The sequence below is a fragment of the Chiloscyllium punctatum genome, chromosome 33 (genome assembly GCF_047496795.1).
Source record: "Chiloscyllium punctatum isolate Juve2018m chromosome 33, sChiPun1.3, whole genome shotgun sequence".
NCBI classification, from domain to species: domain Eukaryota; kingdom Metazoa; phylum Chordata; class Chondrichthyes; order Orectolobiformes; family Hemiscylliidae; genus Chiloscyllium; species Chiloscyllium punctatum.
The window spans coordinates 8004978-8031294 of record NC_092771.1 but is presented as its reverse complement, the minus strand read 5'-3'; the positions used below and the strand labels follow the sequence as shown (position 1 = coordinate 8031294).

Genomic DNA, 26317 nt, shown 5'->3' with positions numbered 1-26317 from the left:
TAGAAGGCCCACACCACTCCATCCACTCCACTCAAGAATTCCTGAAGACCATCAAAGACACTAAGATAGAAGAGGATGAAATAATGGTTTCCTTTGATGTATAGCCCTACTCACATCAATCAGGCCAAGTAAACACTGACTACACTATTAGAAGACCCAAAGACACATACATCAATCACCAACTTCATCAGCAAGGACAGTATCGTCAAGCTAGTAGACCTGTGCCTTACCACCCACTATACCTTCAACAACAAAACCTACAGTCAAACCAACAGAACACCCATGGGATCTCTGATATCAGGGTTCTTAACAGAGACAATAATGCAGAGACTTGAACAAACTGCTCTGCCAACCACCCAACCCAAACTCTAGATCCGCTACATGGATGACACCTTTGTCATCACTAAATGAAACAAATTAGAGGAAACCTTCAAGACCATCAATAATCCCCTTACTGGCATAAAATTCACTAAAGAGGAGGAAAACAACAACAAACTGCCATTCCTAGATGTCACAGTAGACCGAACAGCCAATAGGGAACTTCAAACCAGCGACTATAGGAAAACAACACATACGGACCAAACACTGAACTACAGAGTCAATCACCCCAACACCCACAAATGGAGCTGCATTAGAACATTATTCCAATGAGCCCCCATGGACTGCAGCACAGAGGAAGTACACAGAGCAGAGGGAAATCACCTATACAGCGTATTCAAAAGGAATAGGTACCCAATGAACAGAGTCTGCTGATTTCACAGCAACAAACCCAAACAAACAGACAAAACACATCCAGAAACCCTGGCCACTCTCCCCTACGTCAGAGACATCTTGGAAATGACTGTCAGACTACTCAGACCTCTTGACATCATTACCCAAACCCACCAACACACTAAAACAGCAGCTAATGAACTTGCAAGTCCCTATACAGACAATGAGCCAAACTAATGTCATTTATAAAATACTGTGCAAGAACTGTAACAAACACTACATTGAACAAACAGGCAGAAACCTAGCCACCAGGATACATGAACATCAACTAGCCACAAAAAGACATAACTCTCTCTCACTAGTATCCTTACATACAGATAAGGAAGGACACCACTTTGACTGGGACAACACATCCATCCAAAGACACGCCAAACAGAGACATGCACGAGAATTCCTAGAAGCATGGTATCCCAACCGGAACTCTATCAAAAAACATATCGAGTTAGACCCCATCTACCACCCTCTGAGAAAAAGAACAGGAAATGACATCAGCACAGGAAACGACATCACCACATGAAATGATGTCACCAACCCAAAGAAATCTAAACACGTAAATAGCAAGTGGGCCATGTCACCAGTGCTTCATCTGGAGACTCACTGAAGATGTTACCGCATATGGTGACAAAATGTCTGAAAACAAACTTTCCAGCTCAGCGAGCAAACCTACATCCAGGACCTCAACCTGAGCTACACATCTTCTCAAAACTCTCTAGGGATGGGAGTGACAGAGAGAGATGGGAGAGTGAAAGAGAGGGATGAGAGTGATAGATAGAGATGGGAGTGACAGAGAGATGGGAGTGATAGAGAGAAATGGAAGTCTCAGAGGGAGATGGCTGTGATAGAGATGGCAGTGATAGAGAGCAGAGATGAGACAGGGAGGTGTTGGGGAGACTCTCAAGTGAGTCAGTAGGTGTATGAGATAGGGAAGAGGATAGGCAGGAAGAGTGGAGGGAAGGAGAGACAGTGAACTGACAGTGAGGTGGATGGGGTAAGTTTCTGTGAATGAGGGGCTAACAGAGTGGGCACTAAGTGGACAAGCCCACAATTTGTTGTAACGTTGGATATTAAATCCATTTCAGATGGAGGGCATTGATTTGATGGTTACTTCGGCACAGATACAGAGTCATTTTCTGACACAAGGAGAATGGAGATCGGAGTTATACACCTGGAAAGTTTCATCAACTGATGATAATGTGGGGCAGGGGGAGTGGGGGTGTCAGGGGAGTGTGGGGGTGTCAGGGGAGTGTGGGGGTGTCAGGGGAGTGTGGGGGTGTCAGGGGAGTGTGGGTGTAGGGGGGAGACAGAGATGGAGGTGTGGGAGGGAGCCGAGGGAGGTGGGAGTTGGGGCTGTGTATAGGGAGAGGGGGGGGAGTAGGGAGGTGAGTTGGATAATGGGGGAAGACTAGTGAGTGAGGGGATTGGAGGGGTCAACAGAGAGAATAAAGTGGGAGGGAAATGAGGGGAAGGATGTGTCGTAGTGAGTGAGGTGTTAGAGAGAGAGGGAGAAAAGAGAAAGAGACTGACTGAGGGAGGATGAGTTTGAGGAAATGTCTATAACCAATCACACAGCATCCTGGCCAGCAAGCTCAGGGCAGCAATTCATTGGGTTGATAAATGTTGTTTTTCCAAGAGATAAACCAAGTCCACCCAGCAATACAGTGAGAGAGAGACTCCTGATGTGGGAAACGCTCACCATTTTATCAACTGAGTCTGGTTCTGGGATTGTAGGGAGGTATGTGAGAGTCTGGGATTGGTGTGTGTATATACACATTCATTACAGCCCGCACTATGGGCTGATCCATCTGCCCATTTACTCTTGGACGTCACTGTCAGGAAAAGCTGAATTAACACAGCAACACACAGCAGCTGATCTTCCATTTCCAGTTTATAGTTAGAAATACAATCCTGAGCTTAAATCAAACCCGAACACACCTCAGCACCACTCCCAGTCAATCATCCAGGCTGCTTAAAGTTCAATGCTGAACAAATTGCACACACGCGCGCACATGCTATTGCACACTTTCCAAAATACAGCCAGCATGATACAGCCTGCAAATCCTTTCAAACCTGTGCAGCGTGGACTCTGGAGCTTACACCCAATTACAAACTTGAAACACTTTGATATCAGAAGCTTCACCTCTCTCTCTCTCTCTCTTCTTGTCCAAGTCTCTCTCCCATCCTCTGTTTGCACTCCTCATTGCCACACCATCATGTCCCCTCTCCCCTGTTCAGTAACCACCCTCCACATCCCCTCCACTCCAGGAGTTAATAAATTCCAGAAAAAAACAGACAACCCAGAGTGACCAGCGGATGCTGTGAATCAGGAACGTAAACAGAAGTTGCTGGAAAAGTTCAGCAGGTCTGGCAGCATCTTCGGAGAGAAATCAGAGTTAATGTTTCGCGTCTGGAGACCCTCCCTCAGAACCAGGACCTGAAATGTTAACTCTGATTTCTCTTTACAGATGCTGCCAGACCTGCTGAGCTTTTCCAGCAACTTCTGTTTACCTTCCTGATTCACAGCATCCGCTGGTCATTCTGGGTTGTCTGTTTTTTCTCTTTTGCTCTCAGTTTCTTGGTTGTTCTGAAACCTCTTAATGTCAATGTCCCATCTCCGGTCGTCACTAATTTGCTTCCCCTGGTGGTTGGTTTGCAAAAATGCAAACTTGACGTTGGCCAATAACAACGTCCACCAACGTAGCTGCTCCGAACACACAAACACCATCCAAAAGCCCCTCTCCCTCCAGACTCTTCCTCCCTTTTCTCATGTATTGGGTTCACCATGCTGTAAAGTTTGACTTGTCACTGAGTTTTTGCCGATGGGAGTAACATTGGGAGAGGCAGGTGTGAGGTAAATGGGTCTAGAGTAGGAAGATAAAAAAAGTCAATTGGAAGCTTGCTTTCCATTAATCTTTCTTTTCTATGGATTCCACCTTGAACACCGTTAAAAAGATGCAGAAGAACACCCCAAAGTGACCACTGCAGCAAATGGAAACCTCATTCCTCCACCTTGGTCATAAACCTTTCAAAACCTGCAAGTGTTACAAAGAAACAAGCCATGTGAAAATTCTTAAATGAAGGAAGTGTTTCTTTCCTACCGGTTAATAGCTTCTTCAGTCCTTTCGTCAGCTTGTCAGAGCCTCACACAGTCACTGATTCCTAAACAGAGAAGTTAGACACTGCTTTAGGTCAACAGGTTTGTGTGTTGAATTATACTTGCATTTTGCAGAACACATCAGTAACGGTTCCCGCAGCTCAGTTCTATTCTGAATGTTTCAGGATTCTTACAACAGGAATTAACAATTCATCTCGTAACCATCTCAAAGGGGTCTGTCCAGCTTTATTGCTGCTCATTATCAATAATCACTTCAAAATAAAAGGCAAGAAAAAGTCACATTGTTCCTCACATCAGTCCTCACTCTAATCAAAGCTAACAACAGATATCATTAATAGCTGGGAAACCTAATTACCCAGTGAAATTGATTGTGTCTGGAGTTCACAGCACTGTCTGTGGACAAACTCACCAGGGTGTCTCATTCTCAACAAAGCTGATACAACATCATTAGTGCAACTTTGAAAGGATATAGCTCATTAGAATCCAAGGGTGGCACTCATAAACATTTAGCTGAACATGTGTACCAATATATATGCATGCGTGTGTCTTTATGTATGTGCCTGAATATGCACATGTATGTGCCTGGATATGCACATGTATGTGCCTGGATATGCACATGTATGTGCCTGGATATGTGTGTATGCAACACATGCATGTGCATCGGTACACCTGTGCATTTGTATGTACATGCACAAGTGTGTGTCTGTCTGTGTGTGTGTCTGTGTGTGTGTGTGTGTGCACCTGTATGTATGTGTGTGCCTGTACGTATGTGTGTGCATGTGTGTGCCTGTATTTATGTGTGTCTGTCTGTATGTGTGTGTGTGCGCATGTGCCTGTATATGTGTGTGTGCATGCGCATGTGTCTGTGCGTGCGTGTGTGCCTGTATGTGTGCGTGTGTGCATGTGTGCCTGTATGTGTGCGTGTGTGCATGTGTCTGTATGTATGTGTGTGTCTGTGTGTGTGTGCCTGTATGTGTCTGTGCGTGTGTGTGTGCCTGTATGTGTCTGTGCGTGCGTGTGTGCCTGTATGTGTCTGTGCGTGTGTGTGTGCCTGTATGTGTCTGTGCGTGCGTGTGTGCCTGTATGTGTCTGTGCGTGCGTGTGTGCCTGTATGTGTGCGTGTGTGCATGTGTCTGTATGTATGTGTGTGTCTGTGTGTGTGTGCCTGTATGTGTCTGTGCGTGTGTGTGTGCCTGTATGTGTCTGTGCGTGCGTGTGTGCCTGTATGTGTCTGTGCGTGCGTGTGTGCCTGTATGTGTGTGTGCGTGCATGTGTCTGTATGTATGTGTGTGTCTGTGTGTATGTGCCTGTATGTGTCTGTGTGTGTGTACCTGTATGTAGGTGTGTGCGTGTGGGTATACATATACACAGTCATGTGGATTCATGATAGGGTCTGGACAGAGTCAGTTAGGAGAAATTGTTCCCATTTACAAAAAGATGGAGACTGAAAGTTAGAAGTATTTTTAAATTTACCCATGGGGCATGGGCATCACTGTCTGGGCCCAGCATTTATTGCCCGTCCCTAGTTGCCCCCTTGAGAAGGTGGGGGTGAGCTGCCTTCTTGAACCGCTGCAGTCCATTTGCTGTAGGTAGACCCACAATGCCCTTAGGGAGGGAATTCCAGGATTGTAACCCAGCGACACTGAAGGAACGGGGATATATTTCCAAGTCAGGATGGGGGGTGGCTCGGAGGGGAACTTGCAGGGGATGGTGTTCCCATGTATCTGCTGCCCTTGTCCTTCTAGATGGAAGTGGTTGTGATTTGGAAGGTGCTGTCTGAGGATCTTTGGTGAATTTCCTCAGTGCATCTTGTAGATGGTACACACCATTGCTATTGAGTGTTGGTTGTGAGGGAGCGGATCTTTATGGATGTGGTGTCAATCAAGCGGCTGCTTTGTCCTGGATGGTGTTGAGCTTCTTGAGTGTTGTTGGAGCTGCCCCCATCCAGGGCAAGTGGGGAGTATTCCATCACACTCCGGACTTGTACTGTGTGGACACTGTGTTTATGTGGCTAGTGCAGTTCAGCTCCTCACAGAAGGATAACAGAATCTCTACTGTGCAGAAAGAGGCCATTCAGCCCATCACGTCTGCACTGCCCATCCGAAGAGCACCCAACCCACACTCCCATAACCTTGCATCGGGCTTTTACCCTGGCCAATCCACCCTTACCTGCACTCTTTGGAGTGTGGGAGGAAACCCATACAGATACGGGGAGAATGTACAAACTCCACACAGACAGTCGCCCAAGGCTGGAATTGAACCCAGGAACCTGATTTCACTCGTGCTGTGAGGCAGCAGTGCTAACCTCTGAGCCACTCGGTCACTAGTAATGACCAGGATGTTAATAGTGGAGGATTCAGTGATGATAACATCATTGAATGTTAAGCAGGTTTGTTAATTCCCTCCTACTGGAGATGGACAATGTTTAGTAATTGTGTGGCATGAATTGCCCATGGCAGCCCCAGCCTGGATATTCTCTGGGTCTTGCTGCATTTGGACACAGACCTGCTTTAGTATCTGAGCAGTTGCCAGTGGGTGCAGAAGCAACGTCGGCTCAAGGGTTAGTGCAGGTAAGTGGGGCCAATCAGGCTAGTGTCACTAATTGTGTCTGTTTTCACAGTACAGGCTTGATGGGCCGAAAACCTGCGACACTCAATTATTCTAACATTGTGCAACCATCAGTGAACATCCACTTCTGACCTTATGATGGAGGGAAGGTCATTGATGAAGCAGCTGAAGATGGTTGGGCCTAGGACACTCTCCTGAGGAACTCCTGCAGAGATGTCCTGGAGCTGAGATGACTCACCTCTAATAACCATGACCATCGTCCCATCATTCCTGATGAAGGGCTTTTGGCCGAAATGTCGATTTTCCTGCTCCTCAGATGCTGCCTGACCTGCTGTGCTTTTCCAGCACCACTCTAATCTTGACCCCCCCCCCCCCCGCTGTGCCAGATATTTCTCCAAACAGCTTTCCCCCTGACTCCCACTAATTCCAGTTTTGTTTGGGCTCTTTGATGCTGCACTCGGTGAACTGTGGCCTTGATGTCAAGGGCTGTCACTCTCACCTCGTCCTTTTGTTAAAAGAAACAGCAGAGAACACGAGGGAAAATTTTCTCACGCAATAAGTAGTGAGGGTCTGGAATGTGCTGTCGGAGACTGTGGAGGAGGTAGGTTCCCTCCAAGCTTTCAGAAAGGAACTGTGAAATTATCTGAAAAGGATGGATGTGTTGGGCTCTGGGGAGAAGGTGACTGAGCAGGACTCGGTGAAATCATCCAGTAGAAAGTTGGCACTGACATACTGGACTGAAACCATGGATCAAAAGGACTATATGATAATCACCCTCAATCATCTCTTTCTCCCTGAGTTACACTGCACCAATGTCAGTGCACACAGGGACAGAATGTTAGCCAGGTTTGTACACAGAGCCTCGATCATACCTCCACTCTGACTCAGACTTGGGGAGATCCTACACCCGGTGTCTGTGCCCGGAGGTTGGTGGGCTGGAGAGCACAGAGATATAATTTGCAGTTCCTTCAGCTGCTCAGCCATCCATGGGTGAGCGACAACCAGCAAGGGTCACAGTTCAAAGGCAACCATTGGGGCAAGGATGGTTTGACCTTTGACTGTAGCCCATCACAGGCCTGAGGTGGAAGTGGAGGGATCCCCGGGCAGTAAACCAAGGCAGCCTGGGCCAAGTCTATATTGAAGGTTTAAACATGTTTGAAAACCCCATCAGTTGTTGGAGCAAATTGCTGCAGATGCTGAAAACAACCAATGCTGGAAATCACAGCAGGTTACGCAGCATCCATGGAGAGTGTGAGAGAGAGTGGGAGAGAGAGTATGAGAGAGAGAGAGTGGGAGAGAGTGAGCTAACGTTTCCAGTACAGATCACTCCTCATCTAGAGCTCTTCACCACTTCATATCAGCTCTGGTGAAGAGTCATCTAGAATTGGAACGTTAGCTCACTCTCAGTTGTTGGGGCAAGTTTGGAGCATCAAGCCACACAATGTAGGGAGCCCCAGTAATGACCCATCTCCCACCCCCCCTCCCCCATGCCCCATCCTCAACACGCCATCTCCCATCCCCCATCTTATATCCCCCATTCCCCATCTCCCAACCCTTCATCTCCCAGTTCCCATCCCCATCCCCATCCCCATCCCCATCCCAATCCCCATTCCCCATCACCCACACCCCATTCCCCATCACTAATCCTGCATCCCCAATCCCCATCCCCCATTCCCCATCTCCCACTTCCCATCCCCATCCCCCACCCTCCATCCCCCATTGCCCAACCCCCATTCCCCATCTCCCAATTCCCATCCTCATCCCCCATTCCCCATCCCCCATACCCCATACCCCATTCCCCATCACCCTCCATCTCCCAACCCTCTAACTCTCAATTCTCATCCCCATCCCCCAACCCCCAATCCCCATCCCCCATCTCCCATTCCATATCCCCCACCCCCATCCCCCATTCCCCATCACTAAACCTCCATCTCCCAACCCTCCATCTCCCAATTCCCATCCCCTATTCCCCATCTCCATTCCTCACCCACCATCTCCCATCCCACATCCCCATTACCCAGCCCCTATCCCCTATCCCAATCCCCAATCCCCAATCTCCCTCCCCCTTCCACCATTCCCCTTTCCCCTTCCCCATCCCCATCCACACCCCCATCCCCCCCCACCCCCAACACCCATCTCTCATTCCCCCATTCCCCAATTCCCCCATCCCCCATCTCCCAGTTCCCCCAACCCTGTGCCAGTTCAGATGATTGGTGCCCCAGGATGAGAATGACCCAATGTCTGTTCCTGGAGTAGCTGCTGCAGTGCTGACAGGTAGCCAGGAGGTGGCAGTGCAAGGCACAGACCAGTCTCCCCAGCAGCTAAACGAATCACATCCGTGTTCCCATGTGTTTCAAAAATAAATGTGATTCAGTCATTATGCTGGACGTACAGTGGCAAGAAATTATAGAGCAGGGCTTTGTTTAGCTGAATCCACTGGTTTATAACACTCAGGAACAATTTTTGAAAATCGTTTACATGGGACATTGACATTGTTGATAGGGTCAGTATTTATTCCCCATCCCTAATTACCCTGGGGGCAGTTAAGAGTCAACCCCATTGCTATGGGACTGGAGTCACATGCAGTCTAGGCAGGGTAAGGATGGCAGATTCAATATTAGAGTGGTGCTGGAAAAGCACAGCAGGTCAGGCAGCATCCGAGGAGCAGGAGAATCGATGTTTCAGGCAGGAACCCTTCATCAGGAAGGACGGCGTATTTCCTTCCCTAAAGGAAGTTAATAAACCCAACCGTTTCTGTCACGGTTACCATCACTCAAGGAGTTATAGGGTCATAGAGTCATAGAGATGTACAGCACGGAAACAGACCCTTCAGTCCAACCCATCCATGCTGACCAGATATCCCAACCCAATCTAGTCCCACCTGCCAGCACCCGGCCCATATCCCTCCAAACCCTTCCTATTCATATAACCATCCAAAGGCCTCTTAAATGTCACAATTGTACCAGCCTCCACCACATCCTCTGGCAGCTCATTCCATACACGTACCACCCTCTGTGTGAAAAAGTTGCCCCATAGGTCTCTTTTATATCTTTCCCCTCTCACCCTAAACCTATGCCCTCTAGTTCTGGACTCCCCCACTCCAGGGAAAAGATTTTGTCTATTTATCCTATCCATGCCCCTCATAATTTTGTAAACCTCTATAAGGTCACCCCTCAGCCTCTGACGCTCCAGGGAAAACTGCCCCAGCCTGTTCAGCCTCTCCTTATAGCTCAAACCTTGCAACCCTTGATCGATCAGATTTATTAGTTGAGTTTAAATCTGAGCACCATGTCACATTGATATCTGCATGCCGATAGAGTTACCTTCTACTTTAACCAGGCCAGTGACTTATATCACCACCCCCACTTTGTTCTTAGATTCCTTGCCTTGACTAATAAACATTAGCAATTTATTTTTGGAAATGTCCACCTTAAATCACCATGCCACCTGTGGGAATCTGTGTGAATGTCTGCTCATTGACACTGCAGCGTGGGAACATTTAACAGTATCTCTTCACATTAGACATCGCAAACTGCATCACTACAAACTCCTCCACCAAGACTCTGCCCATTTCACCAGCCTGTCCATGGTATCCTGAAGGGTACAGTTAACCTCATTGCTGCCCACTATGATGCCAACTTGGATAGAATCTGTCAACCTGATTGTGGTGCTCCCTACACTGGAGTCCAGGATGTTGATAAAAATTAGAACAAGCCAAAGCTGACCAATGGAGTAAGCACCCTGTGGATCTGGAGCACCCGAGTCCTTGATTGCTTATAAAACAGAACTGAAAATGTGTTGCTGGAAAAGCACAGCAGGTCAGGCAGCATCCAAGGAGCAGGAGAATCGAAGTTTCGGGCATAAGCCCTTCCCCTTTAATGTCCCCAAGAAATTTTGAGGGAGCATTGTCAGTGCCAGGCAGAGATACTAAGATGGGTTTTGTAAGTGATCTAAAGGAGGTGGGAACAACAGAGAGATGGGTGGAACAAATTTCTCTTTGAGGACTGAGGGAAATGTGGAGAGATCGGGAATGAATTTCAGATTTTAGGCAAAATTCTGCTGATGTGGGGAATCTGAAATAGTGGCTGAGAGTGCTGGATCCTTTCAGAGAGTCTAGCAGCACCAGTAGAGAGAGAACCTAAGGTAGTGTTTCACATCTGGAATGATAAATGTACCAGGTTTGAGGCAACTACAGAGGCAGGGAAAGAATGGAGGGGATGAGGAACGTACCAGAAGGGAAGATAAGAGAGTGGGGGAGGTAAGTGAGGAAAGGGGGGCTGATGGTGTAAGGCAATGCAGGCTGGGAAAAGGGCACAGAAAACAGAGTAACAGAGTGTCCCTGGGAGCTGGTAATGACCAAGTCAGAATCACCCCTAATAGAGAGAGGTTCCACATGCAAGAGCAGAAATTCACCACATTCACCAAATGGCTGGGGTTGGGGCTTACACATCCCCTCCCTCACTATTGATAAAATTGCAGTCAGGTTGGGAATGGGGGGGGGGGGGGGGGAGGGGGTGTGGATGGGTAGGGGACAGTGCACAGCACATGATACAGCCTGCCTCTGACACGGTCAGGGGGCAAGAGGAGAGGATAGCGGTGCGTTAGTGGACCGCGTGGGGAAGTGTTGGTGCGGGGCTCGGGCAAATGTGGCCCTAGATGGAAGTGCTCAGAGCTGACATTGATCAGCACAAACATCCCTTTTTTAAACAGCCTGACAGAAATCCCATCCCAGTAATGCTATCTGAAACAAGCATCTCGTCATTTAAGCTTTAAACTCCAATTCCGAGGCAGTTTGATCCCAGGATATTTACACAGCTTTTAAAGCCATTGATGGGAGTGCATTTTCTCTGCAACAATGAATCTGAAAATGCATTTATCAAGTTTTAATGATAACCTTTTAGGACATTGCAAGTGCTGAATGATGCCACATTATTCACCAGATTATCTCTGGCTCAGAGACTTGAATCCTGCTTTTCTCACAAAAAGGAGATAATCACCAAAATCCCAGTCGCCTCTGCGTTCAGGTCATGCAGTGGAGAAACTCATCTTCTCTTGTTTATTTCTAAATTAATTGCTTCTGCTGTAATTGAAACATTATTGGATGTACACTAGTAATGAAAACTCCTCAGTGATGGTACACTTGGGCCCAGGGAACCCAAGCCTTCCAAACAGACTCCAGACTGAAAGCTGAAAGATGTTACATTGCCCTGATGTTGTACAGAGCTCCTTGGGGCCTGAAGTGAGCTATTTACAGAGAATTTTTAAACTGGGAGAGGCAGGTTGTTAGTGCTTACCGAGGTCTCAGTCTGACTAACACATTAAAGCTATGCAGGAGCCCTCAGGAGTTTGAATAAACACTACCCCAGCACAAACTTCCCTCATTTTCTCTTTTGGTTCAATAAAATTGCTGGTGTTACTGTTTGTTCAGTCTGAGATGGATATGTTTTAGCTGAGCAAAGGTATTAAGGATCTGGGTCAAAGGCAGGTATATGGAGTTAGGTCACAGGCCAACCTTGATCTTCTACACCAGTGAAGCAGGTTTGAGGGTCTGGTCCTGCTCCCATTCCTTACGTTCCCTGAATGAGGACACCTTCTCTAACCCACTCCATCTCTGGACTGGAACGTATGGCCGAACCACCTTCCCTCAGCGTCCCTCCCTCTGCTCTGACCTTTGCTTTCCCACAACTCAGAAACCCAAATCCAGTCACGAGCTGACTGTCCGACAATGCCACCCCCTGTCTCTTGAGCAAGGCGACCTTGCGAGCACTGGAGCATGTTCCCGAGTTGACATTGGGATGTTGTTGGCTGATGGCCGTTTCCAGTGTTTGAGCCAAGGCTGAGATGTAGGCTGGTCACCTCTCTTCCTGAGCTCTGACATCTGTGCGGCAAATGAAGTGCCAACACCATATTTATCTTTAATTGTAGGCAGCGATCTCAGTAAATTACATTCAGCAAATACTCCCAGTCATCAGACACAAGTGACTCCTGAAAATTATAGGCCGTTTTACCCACTCATCCAATTTGAAGCAAACCTACCCATTACCCATTAACAGAGCAGATCAGCATCAGGGCTACAGCAGAGGGATGAGCCTGTTCCTAAATCAGGACCAAGGGAAGAAGGGAGGGACACCCCTACAATGCCTTCAAACTGTTATATTTTCAACAACGCCCTCCAGATTTCTCCAATAAAATATTTAGTGTTAACCCGATAATAAACCCAACCAGTCCCTGTCCTGGGAGTGTTTGATGGGGACAGTGTAGAGAGAGCTTTACTGTGTATATAACCCCATGCTGTCCCTGTCCTGGGAGTGTTTGATGGGGACAGTGTAGAGCGAACTTTACTCTGTATCTAACCCCGTGCTGCCCCTGTCCTGGGAGTGTTTGATGGGGACAGTGTAGAGGGAGCTTTACTCTGTATCTAACCCCGTGCTGCCCCTGTCCTGGGAGTGTTTGATGGGGACAGTGTAGAGGGAGCTTTACTCTGTATCTAACCCCGTGCTGCCCCTATCCCTGGGAGTGTTTGATGGGGACAGTGTAGAGGGAGCTTTACTCTGTATCTAATCCTGTGCTGTCCCTGTCCTGGGAGTGTTTGATGGGGACAGTATAGAGGGAGCTTTACTCTGTATATAACCCCATGCTGTCCCTGTCCTGGGAGTGTTTGATGGGGGACAGTGTAGAGGGAGCTTTACTCTGTATCTAACCCCGTGCTGTCCCTGTCCTGGGAGTGTTTGATGGGGACAGTGTAGAGGGAGCTTTACTCTGTATCTAACCCTGTGCTGTCCCTGTCCTGGGAGTGTTTGATGGGGGACAGTGTAGAGGGAGCTTTACTCTGTATATAACCCCATGCTGTCTCTGTCCTGGGAGTGTTTGATGGGGACAGTGTAGAGGGAGCTTTACTCTGTATCTAACCCCGTGCTGTCCCTGTCCTGGGAGTGTTTGATGGGGGACAGTGTAGAGGGAGCTTTACTCTGTATATAACCCCATGCTGTCTCTGTCCTGGGAGTGTTTGATGGGGACAGTGTAGAGGGAGCTTTACTCTGTATCTAACCCTGTGCTGTCTCTGTCCTGGGAGTGTTTGATGGGGACAGTGTAGAGGGAGCTTTACTCTGTATCTAACCCTGTGCTGTCCCTGTCCTGGGAGTGTTTGATGGGGACAGTGTAGAGGGAGCTTTACTCTGTATCTAACCCCGTGCTGTCCCTGTCCTGGGAGTGTTTAATGGGGACAGGGTAGATGGAGCTTTACTCTGTGTCTAACCCTGTGCTGTCCCTGTCCTGGGAGTGTTTGATGGGGGACAGTGTAGAGGGAACTTTACTCTGTATCTAACCCCGTGCTGTCCCTGTCCTGGGAGTGTTTGATGGGGGACAGTGTAGAGGGAGCTTTACTCTGTATCTAACCCTGTGCTGTCCCTGTCCTGGGAGTATTTGATGGGGATGGTGTAGAGCGAGCTCTACTCTGTATCTAACCCCGTTGTGTCCCTGTCCTGGGAGTGTTTGATGGGGATGGTGTAGAGCGAGCTTTACTCTGTATCTAACCCCGTGCTGTCCCTGTCCTGGGAGTGTTTGATGGGGATGGTGTAGAGCGAGCTTTACTCTGTATCTAACCCCGTGCTGTCCCTGTCCTGGGAGTGTTTGATGGGGGACAGTGTAGAGGGAGCTTTACTCTGTATCTAACCCCGTGCTGTCCCTGTCCTGGGAGTGTTTGTTGGGGACAGTGTAGAGGGAGCTTTACTGGTGTCAACCTGGGGTAAGATGCTTTCACTCTTTTCACATGTTCTCACTGGGTTAGTTCCTCACTTTAAAACGCCAATCTCACAGTCAGGAATCAAGGCCAGTCTCCTGAATATTCCACAAAGTCCCATGGTAGGAAGCTATCCCTCACAGCAGGGGCTGGGCTGAGGAATGGTGGTCTAGATTAGATGTGGTGCTGGAAAAGCACAGCAGGTCAGGCAGCATCTGAGGAGCAGGAACAAGTCCCATTCCTGATGAAGGGCTTTTGCCCAAAACATTGATTTTCCTGCTCCTCGGATGCTGCCTGACCTGCTGTGCTTTTCCAGCCCCACTAATCCAGACTCAGGTTTCCACCATCTGCAGTCCCTACTTCTGCCTGAGGAATGGGGGTACACTGCCAATCCCAGGGAGAGCTCTCGGGGTGGGGGGGAGGGGGGAGCACATTCAGCTGCACCACAGCCGCCAGCTGGATGGATGCTTGGTCACTCGAGTGTGCTCTGTACTCCATTCAGCTCATGGCTGGTCAGGCGTTGGCCCCAACTCTACTGTCCTACCTATAACCCTCAGTCCCCAACCCCCTCAACCCTGTCCACCAGGTCGACTCAATGAGCTGCTGGGGAAGAGAATTCCAAATATTAACAACTCTCCTGCAGAAAAGCAGTGCCTCCTTATCATGGTTTGAAACAGCTGACTGTCATTCTGGAGCTGTTTTAGATTCCCGATGAAGGTGAAACAGCCTCTCAGTAAGCATGGTGTGAAGCCACGTGCGATGATGCTGTTCCTTTAACAAGGTAATGTTGCCCTTGGTTTTTCTTCAGAGAGGTTGTTAAAGACACAGGCTCTGGAAACCTTAAATTGAAGGGTTTTAGGGCCAGTTTGATTATAGCTAACAGATACTGCCTCAGGGAAAAGGCTTTCCAGTTTTAAAAAAGCACTTGTACAATCAAAAGGGAGTGGCCAATTCTCGCAGTTCAGCTTTTCTCTGATTTGGGTTGGTTTGGGTTGGTTTGGTTTGGGTTGGTTTGGTTTGGGTTGGTTTGAGTTGGGTTGAGTTGGTTTGGGTTGGTTTTGTTTGGTTTGAGTTGGTTTGGTTTGGGTTGGTTTGGTTTGGTTTGAGTTGGTTTGTATTGGTTTTGTTTGGTTTGGTTTGAGTTGATTTGGTTTGTTTTGAGTTGGTTTGGATTGGTTTTGTTTGGTTTGAGTTGGTTTGGTTTGGGTTGGTTTGGTTTGTTTTGAGTTGGTTTGGATTGGTTTTGTTTGGTTTGTGTTGGTTTGGTTTGGTTTGGTTTGGGTTGGTTTGGTTTGTTTTGAGTTGGTTTAGATTGGTTTTGTTTGGTTTGAGTTGGTTTGGTTTGGTTTGGTTTGGGTTGGTTTGGTTTGTTTTGAGTTGGTTTAGATTGGTTTTGTTTGGTTTGAGTTGGTATGGTTTGGGTTGGTTTGGGTTGGTTTGGGTTGGTTTGGTTTGTTTTGAGTTGGTTTGGATTGGTTTTGTTTGGTTTGAGTTGGTTTGGTTTGGGTTGGTTTGGTTTGGTTTGATTTGGTTTGATTATTCACTGAAATCAGTCAGTCAGTTCAGAAGCTGCTGGACCCGAAGAAGCAGGGCCATGTTGGTCCTCTCTCTCTCTGATATCTCTCCTGTAAGACCCTGGGTTTGATTTTACCTTTTGTGCCAAGGGGTGTTCATGGGGATTGTTGCAAGCATTTAGAACAGCATTAAGTTGGGATGATCTGTTGGGTTTTCCGATAGGTTATTAAGTTATTCTGTATTCTGTTCTCTTTTGTTGGTGCTTCATTCGGGAATCTTATAAATAAATTCTGTTTTGTTTGAAACTGAGTGGGTTGAACAGCTGCAGCCCTCCTGGAATATTGGCATTACACCTGCTTAAGACAACCAACAACGTTAGGGCCTGGGCTATCTTCTTGAAATGTTCTGATGGGGTCTGGCCTGGTCCCTAACACCTATCAGAATTCGTTATGCTTTAATAAGACTGGGAGCAATTCATTCTCTCAGAGGGTCATGGATCTGTACAACTCACAGCCCCAGAGTGTGGTGGCTACTGGGCCATTGAGTCAATTTGACGAGGAGGCTGACAGACAGATGTTTAATTAGTGATGGGGTTGGAGGGTTACGGAGAATGGGGCAGGAAGGTGGACTTGAAGCTGAGTGGAGATCAGCCATGAGTGTCTTGAATCTTGGAGCAGGCCTGAGGCCTGACTGACCTCTCTTGCTTGTATGTTCCTATAATCATCTCTTGTCCTTCTCAGCTTGAATGAGTACATGCCCAACCCGCTCAAAATTCTGCTGGAAGATTGGGCCTCCCCTCCAAGAAGTCCTGAGGGAATATCTACAGTTAGTGCAAGTTGATCTCTGTTGCTCCTTCATCCAGCTACACCTTGGGAGGGGGGGGGGTGGGGACGTGTGAGGGGGGGGAAATCCCCTGCTCAACCACTCACAGCCTCGGTGTGGTTTCACATCCTACCTCTCTGACATTGAGTGAATGGCCACATGACTCTCACAGTGTCTGTGTCACAGCCTCTCCCGGCACTCAATGACTTTTACCTTATCTCTGCTGTTCAGGCCTGAAGTGAGAGAGGTCTGTACCCACTGTGACTAAATCACCAAGTGGCTAACAATATCAATGCAACACACACTGTACGCCTCAATTAGTCTTACAAAACATAATTAATGAGGATGAGAAAAACCACAGTATCAACCCTCACTTGTAACCGTGGTAACAGACTTGCCGTCTAATTCTCAGCAACAAAATAAATTGTAATTGAAAAAGTGAAGCCACTTAATGAAAATTACAGTCTGGAGGAGTTTTATTCTTTCTTCAATGAACCTGCCAGTTAATACGTACAATCTTGGCCGAGCCTTGCGTCGGCACCAGGAGAGTTCCGCTGTTTCAAAATGGCAAGACTGCTTCAGAAAGGTTCCCTGGCCTCTTCCTTGGATGCTGCCTGAACTGCTGTGCTCTTCCAGCACCACTAATCCAGAATCTTCCTCCTCAAGCCAAGCTCTGGGCTGCCCGTAGGCACTGACTGGATCCTCACCGCTCCTCCTCCTGGTGGTGGGGGCTCCTCATCAGCCCGGGCCAGGCCCCAACCACCGCACAGAGTCTGTCTACTATTTGCCCCTCTCAAAACACTTCGCAAAAACCACCTATGAATCGCACACACAATACAACTGCAGCTCACCACCAGCTTCCCAGGGCAGTTAGGGAGAGGTGATAAATGCTGACATTGTGTTACCATCACCCTCCTTCAATTCATTTTTATTTATTCACAGGACCAGGATGTGGCTGGCTAGACCAGCACTTATTGCCCATCCCTAATTGCCCAGATTTCAGTACAGAGTGAGCCACATTGACTGTGGGTCTGGAGTCACCTGTAGGCCAGACCAGGTAAGGATGGCAGTTTCATTTCCTTAAGGACATTAGTGACTAGGATGGAGTTTTTCCCAACAACTGACAATGGATGCAAGGTCATCATTAGACTCTTAATTCCAGATTTAAAAAAAAAGAATTGAATTCAAATTGCACCCATCTGCCATGGCAGGGTTCAGACCTGGGTCCCCAACACATCACCCAGCTGTCTGTGTTAACAATCCAGTGATCGAACCACGACCCCATCACCTCCCCCTTTCTCACCTGGTGGGAAAGCCCAGAGTATCGAGGGGAGGTTTCAGGGGAAACTATGACCACACACATTGTCAGCATTCTCCCTTGAAGCTGTATCCCCCATCTAGTATACTGGAGCACACTGGAGTGCACTGGAGCACACTGGAGTGCACTGGAGCACACTGGAGTGCACTGCAGCACACTGGGGCACACCAGAGCACACCAGAGCACACTGCAGCACACTGGAGTGCACTGGGGCACACCAGAGCACACTGCAGCACACTGGAGTGCACTGGGGCACACCGGAGCACACTGCAGCACACTTCAGCACACTGGAGCACACTGGAGCACATCACAGCACACTGGAGCACACTGTAGTGCTCTGGAGCACACTGGAGCACATTGGAGTACACTGGAGCACACTGTAGCGCTGTGGAGCACACTGGAGCACATTGGAGTACACTGGAGCACACTGGAGCACACTGCAGTGCACAGGAGCACACGGAAGCACAACTGGAGCACATTGGAGTACGCTGGAGCACACTGCAGCACACTGGAGCACACTGGAGCACATTGGAGTACGCTGGAGCACACTGCAGCGCACTGGAGCACATTGGAGTACATTGGAGTACGCTGGAGCACACTGCAGCACACTGGAGCACACTGGAGCACATTGGAGTACGCTGGAGCACACTGCAGCACACTGGAGCACACCGGAGCACATTGGAGTACACTGGAGCACACTGGAGCACACTGCAGTGCACAGGAGCACACGGAAGCACAACTGGAGCACATTGGAGTACGCTGGAGCACACTGCAGCACACTGGAGCACACTGGAGCACATTGGAGTACGCTGGAGCACACTGCAGCGCACTGGAGCACACTGCAGCGCACTGGGAGCACACTGGAGCACACTGGAGCGCACTGGAGTGCACTGCAGCACACTGAAGTACACTGGTGTACACTGCAGTACACTGGAGCACACTGGAGCACATTGGAGTACGCTGGAGCACACTGCAGCGCACTGGAGCACACCGGAGCACATTGGAGTACACTGGAGCACACTGGAGCACACTGGAGCGCACTGGAGTGCACTGCAGCACACTGAAGTACACTGGTGTACACTGCTGTACACTGGTGCACACTGCAGTGCACTGGAGCACCCTGGAGCACCCTGGAGCACACTGCAGCACAATGGAGCACACTGGAGTGCACTGGAGCACACTGCAGCACACTGCAATACACTGGAGCACACTGGAGTGCACTGCAGCACACTGAAGTACACTGGTGTACACTGCAGTACACTGGAGCACACTGCAATACACTGGAGCACACTGACGCACACTGCAATACACTGGAGCACACTGGCGCACACTGCAATACACTGGAGCACACTGCAGCACACTGGAGCACACTGCAGCACAATGGAATGCACTGGTGTACACTGCAGTACACTGGCACACACTGCAGTGCACTGGAGTGCACTGGAGCACACTGGAGCACACTGCAGCACACTGGAGCACACTGCAATACACTGGAGCACACTGGAGCACACTGGAGCACAGTGCTGAGAGTTATCCACTGTTTCAGCAGTGACTCCCACAGCCACCTGCAAGGATCTGCCAGTCTGAGTAACACCGGTTAGTGCTCCCCTTCCCTTTACCCAGCACTCCCTCCAATACTCTGCTTTCTGCCCTGTAGCTGGGACATAGCTAACTCATCAGCTATCAGGGTCAGCTTGTTTCAATTGTAAGGGGAGTATTCACAATCATACAGCACAGGGTAGGGCATTTGGCCCATCATGTCTGTACTAGCTCTTTGAAAGCTATCCAATTCATTCCATTTCCCCACAAGTTTCCCCTCAGAGTGGGTAATCCATTTCTTTTTGAATGTGCCAGCTGATGCTGCTCTGACTAACCTTTCAGGATGTATAAGAATGAGTTAGATAGCTCACTTTAGGCTTTGATGAAAACCAGAATTTCATGGTGAAGAAGGAACCTACATGATGTGGAGGGTCACTGGGCACTGCTGGGTGTTTGTGCTGTAACTCAGCAAGTCCAGTGACTGGGTTTGGCTGCTCATTAGGAATGAAGGGATTGTAACCATTCACAGTCCCTTGCTCAGTGTCATGACCACACACACCAGCAGGTCCTCAAGCTGCTCTGGAATCCACCCCAACACCAGAAGCTCACACTTGGACCCTGTTTCAACTTTGAATGTTCCAATTTGAAAATAACCAGGAGCGTTACACTTTAAACAAGACCAAAGGGTAGTCTGAAAAAGGGTCACTGCACCCAAAACGTTAACTCTGATTTCGCTCCAACGATGCTAGCAGACCTGCTGTGCTTTTCCAACAATTTCTGGTTTTGTATTTGCTTCCAAAGTGTAGTTTGTTACTGAGCCATTACAGAGTGTTCCTCTAATAGAGTGTGATAAGTTTATTCGCCAAAATTCAGGTCCAGACATTAAAAGTACGCACAGATAAAGTTTACGGATGAAGATTAAAGTGAGGTCAGTCTCTCATATTGTAGCAGGACCCAGTGTTCTTCAGACCGTTTCTGAAGTGAAGCTGTTTAAACTTTAGAGTGAGATTTTTCTCTGGTTAAACAGCTGGGGTTTGCTCCCTCAGGTAGACAGACAGGAGTCTGTCTCTGTATATTGGTAAGCTGCTTCAGTACAACAGACCTTCCCCTGTACCCATGGGGAGAAGCAGTTGCTGTATTAATCATTAGCCAGTTCTCTCACTGCCTCCACATGGTTCCCTTGAGATCCCCACAAAAAAGGGCTAGTCACAGACAAACTTTTATACAGTTCCAAATGTTTAAAACAGTCTGCCATGTCAAACAGAATCCTGTTCCCATGTGGACAAGCCCAAGGTGGTTGACTTTTTAACGTCAGCCATTAGCTTGGATGGCTTTCATCTCTGTTCTGGTTTTTGGACAGCCACTCACGTCTCGATGGGTCTGATTGTCGCAGAGTTTCTGTTCCCTGAGTTTTAATAGTCACTTGCGATTCTTCCTGAGAGAAATACAGCCTGTTCTCAAGTGCAGCTGAATCCGCAAGAGATGTCACTTGGGCCTGGGGGTGGTTTGGTGAGGCTCCTGCGATAACTCCCCAGAGGCCGGTATCCCTTTATTTACACACCGAGCGTCTGTGACACTGACCCAGCCTCCTCAGAGCCAGGTCCCAGAGTGAACAGAACCCCTGAGACTCCTGTTTCTGTCTGTCAGCCAGGGCTCCCTAATTGGTTAACAGACCCAATCCGGGAACTCATAGTCTGAGGTCCAGCTAGCTGACCTTGTTACATTTACTACTGTTTCTATTATCCATTTTAACAATAGGTTTAATATAATCAACACAAAATAGAGATAATATTAGAAGTAACTCAGTGTGATCCTGGGCTGCAGTAAGTTGGGGTGGGGTTCCAGTGCTAACCTGGACCCGTAGATTACTCAGTTACAATTCATGGTCCAAAGCTGTTGACTTGCACATTGTGAACTTGATTGACTTTTCCAAGGATGATGTAAATCATTTATTTGAAAACTGTGGGTGATGTGTCACTTGTTAAAGGGAGCCCTAACCCTAACTCACCCACAGCCTGCTGGGCTGGGGGAAATGTCTTCAATTCTGCCAGATTATGGAAACACTAATGAAAGGGAGATCAGTCGGTCGCAAGAGTGAGTCGTACAGACAGCTCGAAAATCAAAAGGCACAGCTCTGCTCTGGCAAAGCAGCACTGGGTCTCTCTCCAGCAGCTAACACACACTCATTAACTGAACAAACAGCAGCCAGAACGCTCAGTGCCCTGGGTCGAACCATCACCAGCAGTATTCAGCATTCAACAACAACTGAATTCTGGGATGATAGACACAAGGAAAAGAATTATCTGCTCATTATTCCGCAAAAACAACCCCAATGAGACCATTAACTGTGTCACCATCAGCACTGGGAGATCAGCTCCCAAAGTCTGGAGTTCGGTCTGGACAACAACAACTTACATTTGTAAAGCAACCCTGTACGGGAGGCAAATATCCCCAAAGCACAATGCAGGTTCATTAATCAGGTCAGAAACTGACACGGAGACACAAAAGAGCAAGGTGAGGAAGGGTGGTTAGGAGTTTGACAAAAGAGGAGGTTCGGGGTCCCCAGCCCAATATCTGACCCAGTTGGTCGATGGGGTTTTGACAGGAATAAACTACCCCCCTGTTCCTCCAGGAAGGCCAGTGACTCCCCATGAATCTAGCCAGGGTCCTAGCAGGGTCCAAGTGACGGCAGCTCATGGGAGATTCCTAGCGGAATCAGGTGAGATGTCGATGAGCCCCACCTTGACATCACGATGACCTGACTCCAACTGTGTGACACCATGAGGTTCTCACCAGACAGTGGAGCTACCCTGTTCAGGGCCATTACTGCCGTCAACGCAGCTCAAACCTTACTTCAAAAAGTGACACCGAGCACCAACATCTGTGGGCACACTCCAAGGGCAATGGACACACACACAGCTCACACCCACTGATGCATCTGTCTAAAATGTCAAACATCTTTAATTCAGGTCAAAGTCTTTAATTCAGGCCTTGGTCTATTATTCCTCATCCAGCAGATTTCAGACTGGAGACCTGTGATCAGTGGAGTGCCACAAGGATCGGTGCTGGGCCCACTACTTTTTGTCATTTATATAAATGATTTGGATGTGAGCATAAGAGGTATAGTTAGTAAGTTTGCAGATGACACCAAAATTGGAGGTGTAGTGGACAGCGAAGAGGGTTACCTCAGATTACAACAGGATCTAGACCAGATGGGCCAATGGGCTGAGAAATGGCAGATGGAGTTTAATTCAGATAAATACGAGGTGCTGCATTATGGGAAAGCAAATCTTAGCAGGACTTATACACTTAATGGTGAGGTCCTAGAGAGTGTTGCTGAACAAAGAGACCTTGGAGTGCATGTTCATAGCTCCTTGAAAGTGCAGTCGCAGGTAGATAGGATAGTGAAGAAGGTGTTTGGTATGCTTTCCTTTATTGGTCAGAGTATTGAGTACAGGAGTTGGGAGGTCATGTTGCGGCTGTACAGGGCATTGGTTAGGCCACTGTTGGAATATTGTGTGCGTTTCTGGTCTCCTTCCTATTGGAAGGATGTTGTGAAACTTGAAAGGGTTCAGAAGAGATTTACAAGGATGTTGCCAGGGTTGGAGGATTTGAGCTATAGGGAGAGGCTGAACAGGCTGGGGCTGTCTTCCCTGGAGCATCGGAAGCTGAAGGGTGACCTTATAGAGGTTTACAAAATTATCAGGGGCATGGATAGGATAAATAGACAAAGTCTTTTCCCTGGTGTGGGGGAGTCCAGAACTAGAGGGCATAGGTTTAGGGTGAGAGGGGAAAGATATAAGAGACCTAGGGACAACTTTTTCACGCAGAGGGTGGTACGTGCATGGAATGAGCTGCCAGAGGAAGTGGTGGAGGCTGGTACAATTTCAACGTTTAAGGGGCACTTGGATGGGTATATGAATAGGAAGGGTTTGGAGGGATATGGGCCAGGTGCTGGCAGGTGGGACTAGATTGGGTTGGGATATCTGGTCGGTCTGGACGAGTTAGACCAAAGGGTCTGTTTCTGTGCTGTACATCTCTATGACTCTTATCACTCAATAAAGTAGATGGTGATTCAGTCTCTAAATTCTGCTCAATCGTACACCCAGGACAGTTCACCAAGCATCTCAGGTGGGCCTGCAGGTGCTGACCAGACCTCTCACACACTGCCCATTTCAATTCCCCTTCCCACTCCCTTTCTGACATAACCATCCTTGGCCTCCTCTATTGCCACAATAAACCAAACCACGAATTGGAGGAACAACACCTTGTCTTCCACCTGGGCAGCCTACAGCCCAGAGGACTCAATTTAGAGATCTCCAATTTCAAATAACCTTCCTTCCCTTCTCAGCACCTCCCCCTCCCATCCACAGCTCCCTGCCACCAACCGGATTCGTCCCTCCCATTGACCAACCAGGTTGTATCCTCCACCTACCTTCACCTATCAGCACTTCACCACCCCGCCACCACCACCCCCTTTATCTGCAGCTCCCCCCACACCCACCCCTAGTCCTGAAGAAGAGTTCTACCCAAGATGTCACCTCTTCCACCTCCTGATGCTGCCTGGTTTGCTGTGTTCTTCCAGCCTCCTGTTTGTCTATTTTACAACCATTCACCCAGACCAGGCTACACAGGAACTGGAACCCCACATAGACACCTCCACTCCATCTCCTTTCCATCAGTGAGGAACTGATTCCACCAGTCTCACTGTCGGAATGTCGTGCTGCTGCCTGATGGTGTGAAGGCCATAGGAACCTTCTTGAGGTCTTTCTGCCAGTGATAGCCCAGTCACCGAGAGGCCCCGTCAATATCGAGTTGGAGCCCGGAGAAGGTGAAGGATTGGCCTGAGATATTTCAGATTCTGGAGCTGAGTAAACCGTGGGGAAGGGGGTATGGGAGATTCGAACCTTGCTGCGAAACCATAGAGACAGTAAGCAATCGAGGGCACTTGACCAAGTAACCTCCCAAGAACTGAAGAACCCAACCAGACACGGGCAGCGGGGCTAAACACCAGGAGCAAATACATCAATGACAGGCACCTCATGCCAATTGGCTGGGCTGGTTTATATCAGTTGGTGAGGGTGGGATTATAACAGGGTGATAATGAGGGGGGGGGGGGGGTGTGGTGTCAAGGTGAGAATGGGGGGGGGTTATTTGGGTTGGGGGGGGTTATTCGGGTTGGGGGAGTTAATTGGTACTACTTCCTCACCCTTCTGTCACCCACCAGCGCTTGGTGAGAGTAACTAGGCAGAATGGTGCTGCATTTCTTCGGGGTCAGTTGCTGCCTCCTGCTGTGTAACTCTGGAGGACACTGGGCAAGGAGATGTGAAGGTACTGTCTGCTCCCTTTGTGACTCACGCTGTGAACATGCGTCTCTTTTGGTGACTGATGGACAGATCGAAAGTCGATGCCTGGACAGAGGTTGCCTGCTGAGTCCACAACAACAGAGAGAGATGAGATGACTCGGATAATAGGATCACGTAGCTTCCACTAATCTATTAGAGATTATCCTGGGCAAAACCATATTGGCTGCAGCCATCCTGGTGGATAGACCCCTGTCTCTGTCTGTCTGTAAAGATGTTCACTCAGTGAAGGATTGACAATTTAAAGAAATGAACCATTTTTCCAGCTGGCAGTTAGTATCAGCCATTCACCCATCAGACAGTAGAATGAGAAGTCAGTTCCAGGACCACACTGTGTCAATCATCCTCCAGCCTCTGAAAGGACACAGTGCTCAGTACTGCAGCGTAACCTCTGTGCCCTGCTCCTCCAGCAACACATAACAATCAACGAGTGCACAATTATCAAGATTCTCAATTATTCTGAGATTATTCCCTCTGCTATTGGAAGGAAGTTGTGAAACTTGAAAGGGTTCAGAAAAGATTTGCAAGGATGTTGCCAGGGTTGGAGGATCTGAGCTACAGGGAGAGGCTGAACAGGCTGGGGCTGTTTTCCCTGGAGCGTCAGAGGCTGAGGGGTGACCTTATAGAGGTTTACAAAATTATGAGGGGCATAGATAGGATAAATAGACAAGGTCTTTTCCCTGGGGTCAGGGAGTCCAGAACTAGAGGGAATAGGTTTAGGGTGAGAGGGGAAAGATATAAAAAAGACCTAAGGGGCAACCTTTTCACACAGAGGGTGGTACGTGTATGGAATGAGCTGCCATAGGATGTGGTGGAGGACGGTACAATTGCAACATTTAAGAGGCATTTGGATGGGTATATGAATAGGAAGGGTTTGGAGGGATATGGGCCGGGTGCTGGCAGGTGGGACTAGATTGGGTTGGGATATCTGGTCGGCATGGACAGGTTGGACCGAAGGGTCTGTTTCCCTGCTGTACCTCTCTCTCTGACTCTGTGCTCTTAGGCACTCCTATGAGAGGAAATAACCTTTCCACGTTGATTCTGTTAAATCCTGAAGGATCTTTCACGTTTCAATAAGGTTGCCCCGTAGTTTTTGTTATTCCAATGAGTGCAGGTCCAACCTGACCAAGATCTCTTCATACGATACTCTGTCCATACCTGCTGACAGAGCTTCCTCTCCCACCCCCAATGTCAGTGCAGCCTTCCTTAGCTAAGGATCCCAGCTGTGCCCTAACTAGTGCCATGTCAGGTAACCAATGGCGTGAGAAGCTGGAATTGGACTGTGTGAGGCAGGGGGTCATGTGATAGAATTAGAGTTGCCGAATGGGCTTACCAATCAAATCACAAACAGGGGAACCAAGGCTGACAGGATAAAAACTGATGAGGACATCGAAGCTAAAATTAGACAACAAATACCTACTGATACTGGAGCTGTCAACAAGCTAAAAAAAACACGATTAATCTCACAATTAAAATTTTTAATCTCAGTTAATCTTGGTCTTTATGGCATATTTAATTGATACAATTGCTGCATCTATCTTACTCACAGTTACATCATAATTACACTGGAA

The 26317-nt window shown here is 48.3% G+C and overlaps 1 protein-coding gene across 12 annotated transcripts in view; it reads right to left on the bottom strand.

The window, feature by feature from the left end:
* Positions 1 to 26317, bottom strand: part of LOC140458399 (leucine-rich repeat and immunoglobulin-like domain-containing nogo receptor-interacting protein 1) — a 548017-nt gene that overhangs the window by 356223 nt on the left and 165477 nt on the right. For 10 of the 12 annotated variants that reach the window (XR_011953488.1, XM_072552882.1, XM_072552885.1 and 7 more), the window contains one exon: positions 3867 to 3927. The exons of the other annotated variants lie outside the window; for them this stretch is intronic. The gene's annotated coding sequence lies outside the window, so the exon portion shown is untranslated. The remainder of the gene's footprint in view (positions 1 to 3866; positions 3928 to 26317) is intronic. 12 annotated transcript variants of the gene reach the window in all.